Genomic DNA, 16,460 nt, shown 5'->3' on the forward strand with positions numbered 1-16,460 from the left:
AATAATCATTCATGTTGTCGTCCTACTTCCTACTGCAAAGTACAACTTGTAACATTTTTGAATGTCACTAAAAATTCACACTTAAAGCTGAAACATTGCTAGTCACACAAGGGAAAAAAAAACATTTACTACTCTTTATAGCATTCACTTGTACACATGGACAAGAAAGCTCTTATTTATACTAATGCAAAACCATGGCAGTGTTTTAACTCTTCAGGGTGCAGCTCTCACAATCCACACTCTAAGCCTAGTGTAACTGCTACGACTTTTTCTAAGAAAATTTACTTCAAAACTGGAAGAAAGGACTGTGTTTTACTAAGCTGATACAAGAATTAAAATACAGTTCAGTGAAAAATACAGCCATACAACATTGGGGTAAAAAAATGTAAAAATGTAATTTACCTTTATTCATAGTCTACGCTCAACATCCACTCCCCACATTATTCAGAGAGCTACAGTATGTAAGCAAAATGATATAGCACCTCATGTATATTGAAACATTAAGTGATAAAGAACGTTATGCAGTGACTGGCAAGCTTGGTTTAAAACAGTTGTTATTGCCAGATTCTGAAGAATCTTTGAACCGGGGTTGATCTCGTTTTAGAAAACTTGTGACATTGCTCCTATGTAATGTGGGTTTGTATTCTTCCAGGTGAATAGATAAGTTGTTGCATGAGCAGTGCAGTGTAAAATATCATAATCGTTTTTATTGTATAATATAATCTGGTGTTACACCAAATAATGCTACTGAAAATGAGGAGTATTTGTAAATCCAACTCTATCTGACAGGCAGTCGTTTTCCTCAAAATGGAGTGACTATGGGGCATTCTCCGAATATATGGCCTAACAAAGCCAGGCGTGATTCATATTTGCCAGATGCTGCCTATGGTTGTGTAAGGGTGGACACTTAAAATTAATTGGTAGTAGAGGTGGGAACCATACACTGTTTTTCAAGTAACAAGTCAAGGTTTTTATACCCAAGTCAAGTCTCAAATCTTGAACTTAAAGTCCCAAACATAATGCATTTTTCACCAAATGTAATGCTGTTGATTTAAATTAAAAAGAATCATAAATGGTTTTTAAGCATTTGTTACATTTATTATCCATCCATCCATTATCCAACCTGCTGTATCCTAACTACAGGGTCACAGGGGTCTACTGGAGCCAATCCCAGCCAACACAGAGCGCAAGGCAGGAAACAAACCCCGGGCAGGGTGCCAGCCCACCGCAGGGCATGTGCACACACACACCCACACTAGGGACAATTTATTTATTTGCATATAACCTGACAAAAACAAAAATTGGGCCCTTTTTTATTTTCATATATAATATTCTACTTCAGCTTCAATCCACAACATTAGCTGATCTTATTTCTGCTGGTTTTGATTTGTGATTTGGTTTTTTCATCACTGACTTCTTGGGCAGCCTGAACAAATAATGCAGCATCCAAGAGCAGCATGGAGTAAAGCATTTAACTTGAACTGTAAGAGTGAGTAGATGGAATCATTTTATATATTTTAGTAAAATACAAGTTTTCCTGGGCGGCACAGTGGCGCAGTGGGTAGCGCTTCTGCCTCGCAGTAAGGACACTCGGGTTCACTTCCCAGGTCCTCCCTCTGTGGAGTTTGCATGTTCTCCCCGTGTCTGCGTGGGTTTCCTCCGGGTGCTTTGTACTATTTCCTCCCACAGTCCAAAGACATGTAGGTTAGGTGTATTGGTGATTTTAAATTGTGCTTGGTGTGTGTGCCCTGCAGTGGGCTGGTGCCCTGCCCAGGGTTTGTTTCCTGCCTTGCGCCCTGTGTTGGTTGGGATTGGCTCCAGCAGACCCCCGTGACCCTGTGTTAGGATATAGCAGGTTGGATAATGGATGGATGGATTATTGTGGCAATTCCAGTTTGTATTGATTTTTTTTTTTTTTTTTTGTACAATTGCCTCCAATTTGTGGCTGTCTTTGCCATACTGTTTGCCAGTCATCAGGCCCGGGAATAAAAGTTAGCCGTGCGGCAGGATCAGTATCCTAACTTTGGGATAACTAAAAACAAACTTTTTTTTGTGCCTCATACTTTTTTTTGGTTGGTAATCTTTTTTTGTTAATTTGACTCTTAGACTTAAAATTTCATTCTGATCACAGATTTAGCATTAGTATGTTTGTTTTGTAAGAAGTACTTTTGCCTTTTTAACCTACTGGTCTTTGACGTCACGTTTTTGCCTGCTTCCTTTTGCCTTTTGTCTCCTGGTTTCTCCACAAACAACCTCTGAATTCTTTCAATAGCCAGTATGAATTAGGCGTTGCAGCCAACCAGTCTTTTACCATGAGAATAAAGTTTACCTTTTTTTTCATCTGTCATTTTTCATAGATTGTTTATCTCAACAGAGTCACAAAAAGCTGGTACCTACACTGGCAATGTATATATGGACATCATTTTCTACAGTGTGGGTATTAGACCAAGCTAACTTTGTCCCTGGACACCCTTTTATCTGGTGCCCAGACCATGTGTTGCCTGACATTTCTGAGACCTTTTGGGGTGTAGTTTCTACACCGCCACTTCCAGTGACCTTTTAGGCAGTATCTCAGTCTATAGGCTTCTAGTTATGTCTTGAAATTAAAGCAGAACCTGTCCTGAGGTGTCTGGAGTTCCCCATTCGTCTCCTTATGGTTATGTCTGTGCTGCTGTCCCAGATATTGTGAGTAGGCAGAGTAAACTGTGACAAAGTTGTCAAGGTGTCTCCTTTAACTAAATGTCTCTGTTGTTCCAGATTCTTGTGACTCTTTGCGTAAAGAAACACTTTCAGATTTCTGTTTTAAATGCACTTCACCTTAATTTCCACTGATTTCCTTACGATTCATTATTTAATTAAAAGATTTCTGCTGGATCAATTTTATTAAACTAAACAGGTTTAGTCCCCTTACCCTGTCAGAGTAGGACATGCTCTCTAGTCCCAGCACACACTTTGTTGTTTAACTCTGCACATTGTCTAGTGCTGCTGTGTCTTTTTATAATGCTGCACACAGTAGTCCAGATGCAGTATCCCTAATGCATTATGCAGTCTGAGCACAATGTCCCCTTAATCATGTTTAAAAGTTTTAGAAGATAAACTAACATTTTCCAGATGAGAATGACTGCATCAATGAAAATTCCTAAATTCTTTTCAAAGGTTGTTTCTTTTGTCTGTATTTAACAGTGCTTCTCTAGATTAAAGCTCATTTTCCTACTGTTTGCCTAATTCTGACAATTGTCCGGATCCTTCTGAACTGTGTTTGCTGCCTCCTCGACATCCATCCATCCATCCATCCATTATCCAACCCACTATATCCGAACTACATGGTCACGGGGGTCTGCTGGAGCCAATCCCAGCCAACACAGGGCGCAAGGCAGGAACAAATCCTGGGCAGGGCGACAGCCCACCACAGGACACACACACACACACACCAAGCACACACTAGGGACAATTAAGGATCGCTAATGCACCTAACCTGCTTCTTAGTCTTTGGGCTGTGGGAGGAAACCGGAGTACCCAGAGGAAACCCACGCAGACTCTTCAACATCCATTACCTTTCTATTCTAGTGTCGTATAATGCAATCTTAGGTCAAACATGCAGTGTGCATATCACACCTACAATGTCCAAATCCATAAGCAATCATGGTTAGGGGCGAAGTTCTGGAGAACAGTTTTTTGCACTGTGAATGACATTTTTTTTATACCAGACTGTTTGAAGTGACTCATCAGTATATTTCTTTATATTCTAAGTCTATGACTAAGTCTAGTCATGTTTTTAAGTAGGCTTAATTAAATTTGTCTGTTGATTTCTCTATATCAAAGTTGTAAATAATTAGAGGAAGGTATCCAAGCCATAAGATGAAACTAGAGTTCAAACATGGCAACGTGATAATGTCACTGTGTCCTGCTATGTTTCAAATCTACTGTAATTTTGCTCTAGAAACAAGATTAGGAGCAACCTCTGACCAATTTTACAACTTTAATCCTGGAAAACACAGTATCAAAGAGCAGGTCTTGCTACATTATCAAATGTACTGTTACTACTGTACATTTACTGTTACTGTTTTCAAAATGATGTGCAGGACAATCTGTCACACTTTACCTTTAACTATAAAAATAGGCCCTTCTTTTTTAAACTCCATTCTTTTGACACCTCCATGAAGGCTGAAGTGTACCCAAACATAAGCAAATTCTTGAAATAGATACTTATCGGGCGGCACAGCGATTAACACCGGCCTACATTTTCAGGGACCTATGTTAAAACCCTAACCACATCACTTTCTGTTTGAAATTTGCATAGCCTCCACAAGTCAACCTGGGTGTTCTGTAAGTTTTCTGGTTTCCTCCGACAACACAAATATTGTGCACATTAGGTTGATTACTTTCAGCTATTATTGTATAAATAAGTTTGGGTGTCTGCAGGAGTGTCAAAAGTCAAAGTGAACTTTATTGTCATCTCAACCATATACAAGTACTGTATACAGATGGGCAAAATTGTGAAGCTCAGGGTCTACAGTGTAACAACATGATGTGCAAATAATACATTAAAAACAGAATTAAAATTATTTTTAAAATTAAAACACAAACAAGACAAGACATTGTGCAAAGACAAGACAAAAAAGTAGCAGCAATATTGATGTGTAAGATATGTAATATAATAAATGAATAAAAGATACACTGATAATTACTGTATTATCTACAGTATATGATAATACTTGTTTAAGACACGTGTAAACAATGACAGGTCAGAATGTTTCACAGCAGAAGGATAACAAGAGTGTCAAAATACTTAAAGGTCAGTATGAGATTTTCAGTTCTTTTCCTACCTGCACACTCGTCTTTGCAGGACAGTGGCTCGCATATATAAAAGTTCTGTTTTTAGAAGTGGCCGTGTGGAAGGTCCCAGGGGGCAGCCTGGTGTTAAGGAGTCTGACAGCTTGGGGGACAAAACTCTCCTGCAGCCTGGCAGATCTGGCTATGATGCTACAGTATCTTCTCTTGGATGGCAGAAGTGTGAAAAGTCCATGTGAGGGGTGTAAGGAGTCCTGAACAATGCTGCAGGCCTTGTGGACACTGTGTTTGTAAAATATGTCCTGTAGTGAAGGGAGAGGCACCCCAATAATGTTCTCTGCTGTCTTCACTATCCTTTGCAGGCGATTGCAGTTGGATATGTTGCAGTTGCCATACCAGACAGTGATGCAGCTGGTCAGAACACTCTAATTGGTGCCTCTGTAGAACATGGTGAGGATGTAAGGGGGAAGACTTGCTCGCTTCAGTCACCTCAGGAAGTGTAGTCTCTGCTGGGCTTTCTTGATTAGTGATGAGGTAATATGCGTCCACGTAAGTTCCTCAGTTATGTGCGCACACCAAGGAACTTGATACTCCTAACGGTCTCCACATCTATACCGTTGATGCTGAGTGGGATGTGGGCAGGACGTGATTTTCTGAAGTCCATGATTATCTCTTTTGTCTTGTCGACATTGAGAGATAGATTGTTGTCTTCACACCATGCAGACAGCCATTGCACCTTGTCTCTGTATGCTGTTTCATCATCCCTGCTTATCAGTCCCAGCACCATTGTATCATCCGCAAACTTGATGATGTGGTTGGTGTTGTGCGTGGCTGCGCAGTCGTGAGTCAGCAGGGTGAACAGCAGTGGACTAAGCATGCAGCCCTGCGGCACTCCAGTGCTCAGTGTAATGATGCTGGAAGTGTTGCAGCCCATCCGAACTGACTGGGGCCTCTCTGTCAAGAAGTCCAGGATCCAATTGCAGAGGGTGGTGTTCAGGCCCAACCTGCTCAGTTTTACAACCAGCTTTTGAGGGATGATTGTGTTGAAGGCAGAATTAAAGTCTATGAATAGCATCCTGACATATGTGTATTTTTTATCCAAATGTGTCCGGGAGAGGTGAAGGGCAGAGCATATGGCATCCTCAGTTAACGTGTTTGAGCAGTATGCAAACTGAAGAGGGTCAAGGGAGGCAGGGAGATTAGTCTTTATGTGTGACATGACTAACCTTTCGAAGCACTTCATTATGATTGGCATGAGTGCAACTGGTCGGTAGTCATTCAGGCATTTCACTGATGACTTCTTCGGCACTGGTATGATGGTGGTCAACTTGAAGCATGCTGGGACTGACGACTGGCTCAGAGATGTGTTGAAGATGTCTGTGAGGACACCAGCCAGTTGACTAGCACATTCTTTGAGCACACGACCAGGTATGTTGTCAGGTCCTGTAGCCTTGCGTGGATTGACTCTGTGCCTAGGGAAGGCTAGAGTCTCAGTCAGGCCAGGTTCCTTTCTTGTGTCTAATGCTACTGGGGTAGTATACAGTAAGGCACTATCATGTATTGTAGTGATCAAAGGGAACTGATTAAAATAAATCATTGGATGAGCAGTTGGATATGCAAAAATTCCAAAGAACAGATGTCACATTTGAACTCCTTCACCTCTTTTTATAATGCTTCTGAAAGTAACTGATTTAAAAGATCTCTTTAAATATTGTGTAAGCTCACTTCCTCTTTCTAAGGGTTTATGCTTGTTCAGCTGATCGTCTTTTCCTCAACCATTTCCAAGAAACTGTCACTCAGGGTCTTTTTCGTCCTTGCATAACATTTGTGTACTTTCAGCCATTGCACTTTGGCCTAAATCTTGAATGCTGACCTTCTTTTACCACTTGGGTTTCAGCATGAACAGAGCTTAACAGGAAATGAGGATAAAACAGTTGAGTCACTGAGTTTGAATCTTGAGCCTCTTACTTTTCAAAAATTCAGCAGCAATAGAACAAGTTTGTCTTTTAAAATTATAATGTCTTTTTGGCAATTAACACTTAATATGTGTCTCTGTCAATAAACTTTGTTAATTGGCTGGAAATAAATTACAGAATCAAATAGCCTATAGTGGAGCAGTATGTACTGTATCTTACAGAGATCAGAAACTCCTAAAGAGTAGATTCTCCAAAGTAACTCTTCTTCATAAAGACTGGAACATCCAAAAGGGTTAAGTCTCGATTTAAGAATTGCTCTGGATTTAGTATTTGTACTAAATTTGAAAAGATGCAAAATATTTGTCTTGTTCTAAGACACTATTGATTCCCCACTTAACTGGCAATAAACCTAACATACACACTGAAGCATTTCTACTCTGGCAACTGTGGTCAGTACTTCAATACAAAAACCAAGACCTCGGAACAAAAAATTAAGACACACAAAGCCCACCTTCAGTTATTGCTTGTTAGAGAAAACATCTAGGAATCATCTTCCTGAACGTTCTGAGTGCTGAAGAAAAAGTTGAGTGACAGAAAGGAAGCTTCCAAAGCTAAAATAGAAAACAAACTCATGCAGAATAAATGAACGATGCCTGGAATGGACTTGACATAATAACTGGACTCAAGCAATCTAGGGCTCAGGTACTAGAAGGGGATGTGAACAAACCTAATGCCCTGAACCTATGTTGATGATCATTATGGGTTGTCAATAACTGATGACCAAGCAAGGAGACAAAGACACTACACACAGGAAAAGCTGCGGAAGAGATGTGTTTCATTTTCTATTCAATTTTGCATTCATGTATTTATTGTATGTTGATTAAGTGTAGGTGGCACGGTGGTGCAGTGGTAGTGCTGCTGCCTTGCAGCTAGGAGACCAGGGTTCGCTTCCCGGGTCCTCCCTGCATGGAGTTTGCATGTTCTCCCCGTGTCTGCGTGGGTTTCCTCCGGGCGCTCCGGTTTCCTCCCACAGTCCAAAGACATGCAGGTTAGGTGGACTGGCAATTCTAAATTGGCCCTAGTGTGTGCTTGGTGTGTGGGTGTGTTTGTGTGTGTCCTGTGGTGGGTTGGCACCCTGCCTGGGATTGGTTCCTGCCTTGTGCCCTGTGTTGGCTGGGATTGGCTCCAGCAGAACCCCGTGACCCTTTGTTCGGATTCAGCGGGTTGGAAAATGGATGGATGGATGATTAAGTGTATCATGTCTTTCATGTCATGTTTAAAAAGTAGAAAGGCAGTGAGGGGTCATCAGATGGCCTTACTTAAAGCACTGGCCTAGTGAGCATTCCTAGTAATATTGTCATGTGTACCAAATACAGTGAAATTCTTGAGAAACAAGCAATAATCGCCAGTACCCATCACCATGATAAAGAACAATGCAGTAAAATATACTGCTCAAAAAATTATAAGAACACTTTTTAATCAGAGTATATCATCAAGTCAATGAAACTTCTGGGATTTTGATCTGGACAGTTAAGTAGCAGAGGGTGTTGTTAATCAGTTTCAGCTGCTTTGGTGTTAATGAAATTAGCAACAGGTGCACTAGAGGGGCAACAATGAGACGACCCCGGAACAGGAATGGTTTAACAGGTGGAGGCCACTGACATTTTTCCCTCCTCATCCTTTTTGACTGTTTTTTCACTAGTTTTGTATTTGGCTACAGTCAGCGTCACTACTGGTAGCATGAGACGATACCTGGGCCCTACAGAGGTCGCACAGGTAGTCCAACTTCTCCAGGATAGCACATCAATACATGCCTTTGCCAGAAGGATTGCTGTGTCTCCCAGCACAGTCTCAAGGGCATGGAGAAGATTCCAGGAGACAGGCAGCTACTCTAGGAGAGCTGGAGAGGGCCGTAGAAGGTCCTTAACCCATCAGCAGGACTGGTATTTACTCCTTTGGGCAAGGAGGAACAGAATGAGCACTGCCAGAGCCCTACAAAATGACCTCCAGCAGGCCACTGGTGTGAATGTCCCTGACCAAACAATCAGAAACAAACTTCATGAGGGTGGCCTGAGGGTCCAACATCCTCTAGTGGGCCCTGTGCTCACTGCCTGGCACCGTGGAGCTTGATTGGAATTTGCCATAGAATATCAGAATTGGCAGGTCCACCACTGATGCCCTGTGCTTTTCACAGATGAGAGCAGGTTCACCCTTAGCACATGTGACAGACGTGAAAGGGTCTGGAGAAGCCGTGGAGAACGTTATGCTGCCTGTAACTTCATTCAGCATGTCCGGTTTGGTGGGGGGTCAGTGATAGTCTAGGGAGGTATATCCAACCACAGACCTCTACAGGCTAGACAACGGCACCTTGACTGCTATTAGGTATTGGGATGAAATCCTTGGACCCATTGTGAGACCCAATGCTGGTGCAGGAGGTCTTGGGTTCCTCCTGGTGCACGATAATGCCCAGCCTCATGTGATGAGAGTATGCAGGCAGTTCCTGGAGGATGAAGGAATTGATACCATTGACTGGCTCCCACGCTCGCCTGACCTAAATCCAATAGAACACCTCTGGGACATTATGTTTCGGTCCATCTGACGCTGCCAGGTTGCAGCAGTTTATTATATTCCTCCCTTTTTTTGTATGTAAAAAAGGGAGTTGCCTCTTTGTTTAGAACAACTTTTATGCATACACCAGTTTGCACTGCTGTGCATTAGATGACTGTGTAATGATTCATTTAAACTGCAAAGCGCGCACACAACTCTGGAAAAGAAAAGCACCACAGCCGACTGAAAGCTGTGCCACTTTTTTATATTGTTGAAAAAAGCCAGTTCATAATCTTTAAAGAATTACAGGTAATGATAATTTGGAAATTGCTTTAGCTTTCATTGATGTCATCATAAAAAGAGGGAAAAGACTGGTATCCATGAGCTTACAGAAAGGGGTGGCTGGAAAATTATAGGGAGCACAGCAATTAGAAACCTTCTCAGTGATTAGCCCTGCTTCAGATTAATTGGATTGATGAGACTTGTTGTGCTGAATGGCATGTTTAATTGGAAATTGTTCTTTTGAATATATTTGAAATAAAGCAGACAGGAGTTTCAAGGAAAGTTAGTAATATTCACTGATCATAGCGTTGGAGAATGGCAACATATTGTTGCATGATGATTAACACATGCATGGGGAACTTCACTGTACTCCATGCACATGATAATGTTGACCTCATTAACCTATGAATTAAATTACACCCTAAATAACCTCTTGAGCCTCCTCCAAAATGTAAGGTAGTATTTACCTTAAAAATATGTTTTTCAAAGTGGTGAGATTTCTAAAGCAGCATTTAATAAAAACTTGGCCGCTTGCAAACCCTCACAGCAATGTATTATAAGCTCACCAAGCCAGTTTAATAAAACAGTTTTTAAAATACCCGTATAATCACTCTAAAAGTTTGGAACCTTGGGCTCTGAGCAGATACATTAGTAAAGGGGCTAAAAGGCACTGTTGATTTTACAAATATTTATGTGTCTAAAGACAATAAGGGCAACGTCCGCTAATGCACCAGTAGTCAGCTGCCCACACAGCTTGCTGGTAGTCTCTGGGTCTGCCCAATAGTAACGATGAGTTATGAACCAAAAATTCCATGCTGCCACTGACATTCTTAGCATGACTTTACTGTTGTTGCCAAAGGGTGCAGCCACGTGGCTCTGTAAAGCAAAAGTTTATACAGCTTAAAGTTCACAGTATAGGAATGAAGAGTGGAGATTTCAGAAAATCGTAATACAAACAAAATTCAAAACATCTTTTTAAACAGAAAATTACAAGCAACGATTCATACATTATTGCTACTACATTTCATCTTAGTATTCTAAGTAGATGAATTTGTTTTGAACAATTATATTGATATGATTTCGGTGTCACAGAGCTCTTTATTTGTATATTAAGCATTTTCGTCTTCTGAAACTTCCTGCATTTTTTATTATTCTTTGTTACTAGCAAATAATTTTAGTATCTATCAACTAATATAAATCCCACTTAACTGTGCAATACTTTTAAGTTAATAAAATAAGCAGGACTCTTTTTTATGCTCCTTGTTTAGTGTAGATGAATACATGCTTTTTTTTCTGTAGCAACAATCACAAGGTGAAGCACCATATTTAACTAATATCTTTTTTAAGCTCTTGTTCCCCCAAACCTGGAGAAAATGGCTTTCAGAAAATGATAGAATAGTTTGATGGATCACTTTAACCTATTAATTCTTTAACTATCATGATGACTGGGAGAGTATAGTTGGTGTGTTAAAATAAATAATTTAATTAACACACAGTTGGCTTTTTAAAAATATTATTATTTGTCAAACTCCGCTCAGTTTGCATATTTAGAATGTGCTGTAAATGCACTATATACTATATAGTACGGCACACATGCCCTGAGTGCTTCAAAGTATCAAAAAGAAGAATATGTTTGCAATGTTGTGATCATGTGACAAGATGACTTCACATGTGCATTATTCGACACAAGTAGCGTGAGACTTTTTATTTTGATAATATTTGCTGTTGTCTAACATTAGTTACCATAGACTTTTATATTGTTTCAGAAACTGTTTTTTTTATCTTGGTTCGCCATGAAAAATTTTTCTTGCCCATCTCTACAAGCTACATTAGATAAGTAATATGTAAAAATTTATTTTTGGGTGAATTCATTTAAGAGACAGTGATAAGTGTCATACATTTCTGTGCCTTAGGTTCATTAAAAAACTATAATTTAACCTGTTTATAAAATGTTAAATTAAATCATGTTCATTGTAAACATCATTTACTTTTTATTTCATTTTGATTTTTTGTAGGAAAACCTAATACTTAAGCACGCAAGCAATACCGGTAAAACAGGCATCAGTAATTGGTCATCTTTGCTGCCTTCATATCAGTGACATTATTGGCTGGGCCCAAATCGCAACACTTATTGGCTTAATGTGGGATTCTCCTTCATCCTGTAGTGATGTAGTGTTGGGACACAAATCGTGTCCGAGGATTATTGTAAGAGAGCAAAAGAGACCAAGAGATAATGAGTCAAAAAACAAAACACAGTCAGACAAAGAAGGGGGTCAAAACCAGAAAATGAGAAAAAAGTCAGGAGCAAAACAAAGTAGAAATCAGATAAAACAAACTTAGCTAAAGGGTCTTATACTTGAATCAATAAACTAACTATTCTATTGAAGAGTTTGACAGCAGATTTATCCAATGCGGGATACTGCACAAAGTGAACACGGCATTTATATATTATCGCCTCTGTGACGTCATCGGCATGACAGCGGTCACATAATGCCTCCAAAGAGCGTTGTGTAAATAAAAAATACACTTTGTCAATTTAACTTAAAATAAAAAATCGGACCACAGAATTGGAATTTTTGTGTTAAAAAAAAATGAAATTCACAAAAATGTACGTGTAACAATGTGTTGATACTACATGTAGGTGGTGAGTCCAGTGGGAGATTTGAGAATACAGATATTGTAAAAGGCTTTGTGTTTGGGGTTAGGGGGCCCAGTTTGTAAATGTGTTCAAAGTAGCAGATAGCCGTGGTTCACACTGCCAGCCTACGGCATCCTGGAGATGGCATACAATGTAATGATTAAGCTTCAGTTTTTCTTAATTTTCTAATCAACATCTGAAACATTTCACCTGTACTCTAGTGCATACATTATTTTACAATATAAAAGTAATTGCATTACAATAAACTATTACATCTTGCCTGAAGAAGGGGCCTGAGTTGCCTCAAAAGCTTGCATATTGTAATCTTTTTAGTTAGCCAATAAAAGGTGTCATTTTGCTTGACTTCTCACAATATAAAAGTAAAAAATCCACTTAGTGTGCTGTTTGTTCGCTTGGGTTTTAGCTCACCTGACATGTGAAATGATCAGTTTGCTCTTCCGCCCCATCTGGGTGGTAGCCTTGAACAGCTGATCACCCTTATTATGGAGTGACTAACACCACCTGATTACTCAATATTCACCCATAAAACCATAACAAGAAAGCAAGTGCAAGGTTAGAAATCCCTCCTCTTCCCTCTCCGATGCACTTTGTAGACATTTTTTAAAGGAAACTATTGCATCATTTGTTGATGATTTCATTTGACCTTGGACATATTTCTTTGTGCCACGTTTCAATACGATCATCCTTGGAAAATTACGTTTCTAAAAACTGAAATTTTAGAAAACAGAGACACCTTATCTACATATAAATAAAAAAGCAGCTAATATCAAAGTGTTTTACAGTGAGCCACGTCAGCTTTTTTGGATATGCAGCCTAACCATTATCCATACCTTTTTATTTTTGTTCACAGCCATAGCTTATAGTGACAACATTGACTGCGACACTGGGAACCACTCCTGAGATGACCATTTGAACCATGAGTGAGAATCATTTTGATCAATACCCAACATCCAGTTATCCATCCATCTGTTTTCAGTAATGATAGCATAATTTAAAAGCATAAATTCTGTTCTTTTTTGTCAACAAAATGTAAAAAGTGCCATTTCATCTAATACTATGTACTGTATTAGTGTGCCAAGACATGAAAAGGCAACCAGCTGATGAATGTTGTAGTCTGACATTGCTCCTTGTTACTGTTTTCATCATTACCCTTCTGATAACCTTTATTTTTTTAAAGAGCTACAATTCTACCAGAGCACACATTTGCCTGCCAGCTGGGTTATAGGGAGTCACACGGTCATGGAGAAGGGAAAGGAAAAGCACACTCAAGAATAAAGAAAGAAAGAAAGTAAATTCAGTAAGAAGGATGAAGCATCTAGGCATTTTTTATGACACCAATTAGTCTTTGACAGAAATATCGATCCTATGCAGATTAAAGAATTTAATACTCATCTAGGGCTACAGTTCAGCTCTAAGATTCTCCAAACTGCTTTTGTTAATTTAAGGGTTGTGATCGGCCAGAGTCTGTCATGGCAGCACTGGGTGTAAGGCAGGAAACAGCCTTGGACACCTCGCTGAGCCCACTCACACACACACACACACACACACACACACACAGTCATATTGACGTCAGTGTTGGGAAATCATGATGATGATCATCATCAGTTTAACTGTCATTTTCCACATTTACCCATTTTGGCTGTTTGCTATCCAAACTTTCATCCTTTATTCTCCATAATGCAAAGAATCCTTTGGGGTCATTCAACACCAATATTTGGGAATGTGGGAGGAAAACTGGAGAACTCAGAGGGAACCAATGTGGAATGTTCAAACTCCAGAAAGATAAAAGTTAGGGGATGGAAGTCCAGGACAGTGGGTCTGTGGAGCAGAAGTACTAAGCATTGCATTACTGCGCCATCTGTAAAAACATAAAACTGTGTTATAAAATCTGTGGATGAATTTTATACCTTCAACTTCAACCCATTCGATTTAGAGTAAGTGACACTGTGCAATATATAATAGCAGTAGCATTAGTAGTACTAGGGTGTTGTACCGTGTTAGCCATTATGAATGTAGTGAAAAGTCAAGCAAAATGACACCTTTTATTGGCTAACTAAAAAGATTACAATATGCAAGCTTTCGAGGCAACTCAGGCCCCCTTATCACTACATCTCGCCTGAAGAAGGGGCCTGAGTTGCCTTGAAAGCTTGCATATTGTAATCTTTTTAGTTAGCCAATAAAAGGTGTCATTTTGCTTGACTTTTCAGTAGTATTAGTAGTAATAGTTCTTTCATGAAATTCTTACTTGTTGGACCTATATGCAAAAGGTCACCAGTTTGCAAGTGACCACTTACACCTTTGGCTCGTTTCAGGATTAACCATATTAAAAGCTCTTTATGAGTCTAAGTAACTTTGTTGTACTTTATTTCTGCTACATCAGTTGCTCAAAATTTTCACTCTAAATTAGTCTTCAGGCTTGGTCCTCAGGGACTGCAGTGGCTGCAGGTTTTTTGTCCCAACCCTGTTGCTTAATCAGAAGACAGCTATTGCTGTGGAACCAGTTTTTGGCTCAAGCAACACTTTTGGGCTTTATTTTTGGTAATTCATCCTTGTGAATTTCCCCTTGGGATTAATAAAGTATCTATCTATCTATCTATCTATCTATCTATCTATCTATCTATCTATCTATCTATCTATCTATCTATCTATCTATCTATCTATCTATCTATCTATCTATCTATCTATCTATCTATCTATCTTAATTTCTTCTTTTAGTTTTAAACAGCCACATTCTCAGTTTCTAATTGCTTTTTGTTTTCTTAACCAGCTGCCAGTTCACGGTGAGATGTAAATGAGAAAGAAACAGCAGCTCACCACCTACATGGACTAATTTATGCATGCATATATTCACCAAAAACCATGTATCTGAACAAAATATGTGGGGGAAAAAATGGAAGACCAAGAAGTGAATGACTGAGAATTACTAATCCGCTCTGGGGAACAAATAATGTGGATATTTTCTTTGAATATTGATATAGTCTGCAATATAATAATGGCCCAATTTGGCAGAATGAAACCACTATTAAACAACATTAAGTAATATCTGTTACCAGTAGGAATCAGCTTCAAATTAAGTAACTAGGTTGGAACAAAAACTCTGCAGTCCTCAAGGACCAAACTTCAGCATATCGAGTTTGAGAACCACTACTCTAGTATATTAGAAATTATTTTGAGTTTGAGTTGAAAGGTCTTTTTTTTTACTTCATTATTAGCAGATATCAAAAAAGGCCTATTCATTGTGTATCCCTACAAACAGATGAACATAATTATTTTTCATAGTACCATTAATGGTAAACCCAGTGCTAGTGCTACAAGTGGATCAATGGATGCACCTACACTGAGCAAATAAAAGCCTTTGCTTTGTGATTGTAAACAATCATGGTGTGATGCTTCAGGTACCCAAATCCGCAGTGTCTACCATCAGTTCATATTTCATACCACTGTACTTGTGTCTTAAAAAGCAACTAAACAAGGTTGGAGTCAGGAAGGGCATCAGCATGTAGATATTTCTGTTTCAAAACATCCTTTGCAATGAGCATTTGTCCATTCAGTATGGGTGGACCTAAGAAACGGACATTAAACTAGCTGAGAGAAAAAAAAACCAAAGCACTTTCCAGATAAAGCTATTTAACATAACATGACATAGCATTCCGTTCTCTATATCTAAACCAGTTCAGGATCATGAAGATAAGAGCCTATTCTGGCAGCAATGGGCACAACCAGTCCATTGCAGAGCCGGTTTTGAGCTGCCAGGCCTGTTAACCTAAACACACACACAGCCGTAGTGACACAGACACTGGGAGAATGTGTGTGCAGATTATAAAGGGTTAACAACCAGACACAGGATTCACACCCAGGATGGTGGATTTCTGTCGCAGCTCCCTCTAAATAAAAATGCCTTCTTTGATTCTTCTTAAATGGCTGCAGTATTGTATGATAAAAATGTGAGCAGCTATAAAATTAAAACTGACAAAATGATAATTATGTTCAGAGGGCAGTACCAAGGGAGTATCTGCTGAATAATGAATGAGAGGCTCCATCGTATGGTTACACTGCCACCTAGTGGAATATTTTACTCACAGATTTCAGCATTAATGATGAAGCAGGTTGTTGAGTGACTGGCTGGCTCAATAGTAGTACACTATGTTTTCTGAGCTTACCTTTTCCATTCGAGAGTTACTGATTTTTTTCAGTCGCCTATACCCACAGCAGTCACAAGGTAGGATTCAACCCTAGAAAGGACTATAGTCCAGAAAAGGGAACAT

At 39.5% G+C, this 16,460-nt stretch overlaps 1 protein-coding gene across 1 annotated transcript in view; it reads left to right on the plus strand.

Moving 5' to 3' along the window:
- The window catches only part of LOC114658053 (bcl2-associated agonist of cell death-like), a 695,521-nt gene that overhangs the window by 361,719 nt on the left and 317,342 nt on the right, over positions 1 to 16,460 (plus strand). The window lies entirely within an intron of this gene.

Source organism: Erpetoichthys calabaricus, chromosome 1 (assembly GCF_900747795.2).
Source record: "Erpetoichthys calabaricus chromosome 1, fErpCal1.3, whole genome shotgun sequence".
Taxonomy (NCBI): Eukaryota; Metazoa; Chordata; class Cladistia; order Polypteriformes; family Polypteridae; genus Erpetoichthys; species Erpetoichthys calabaricus.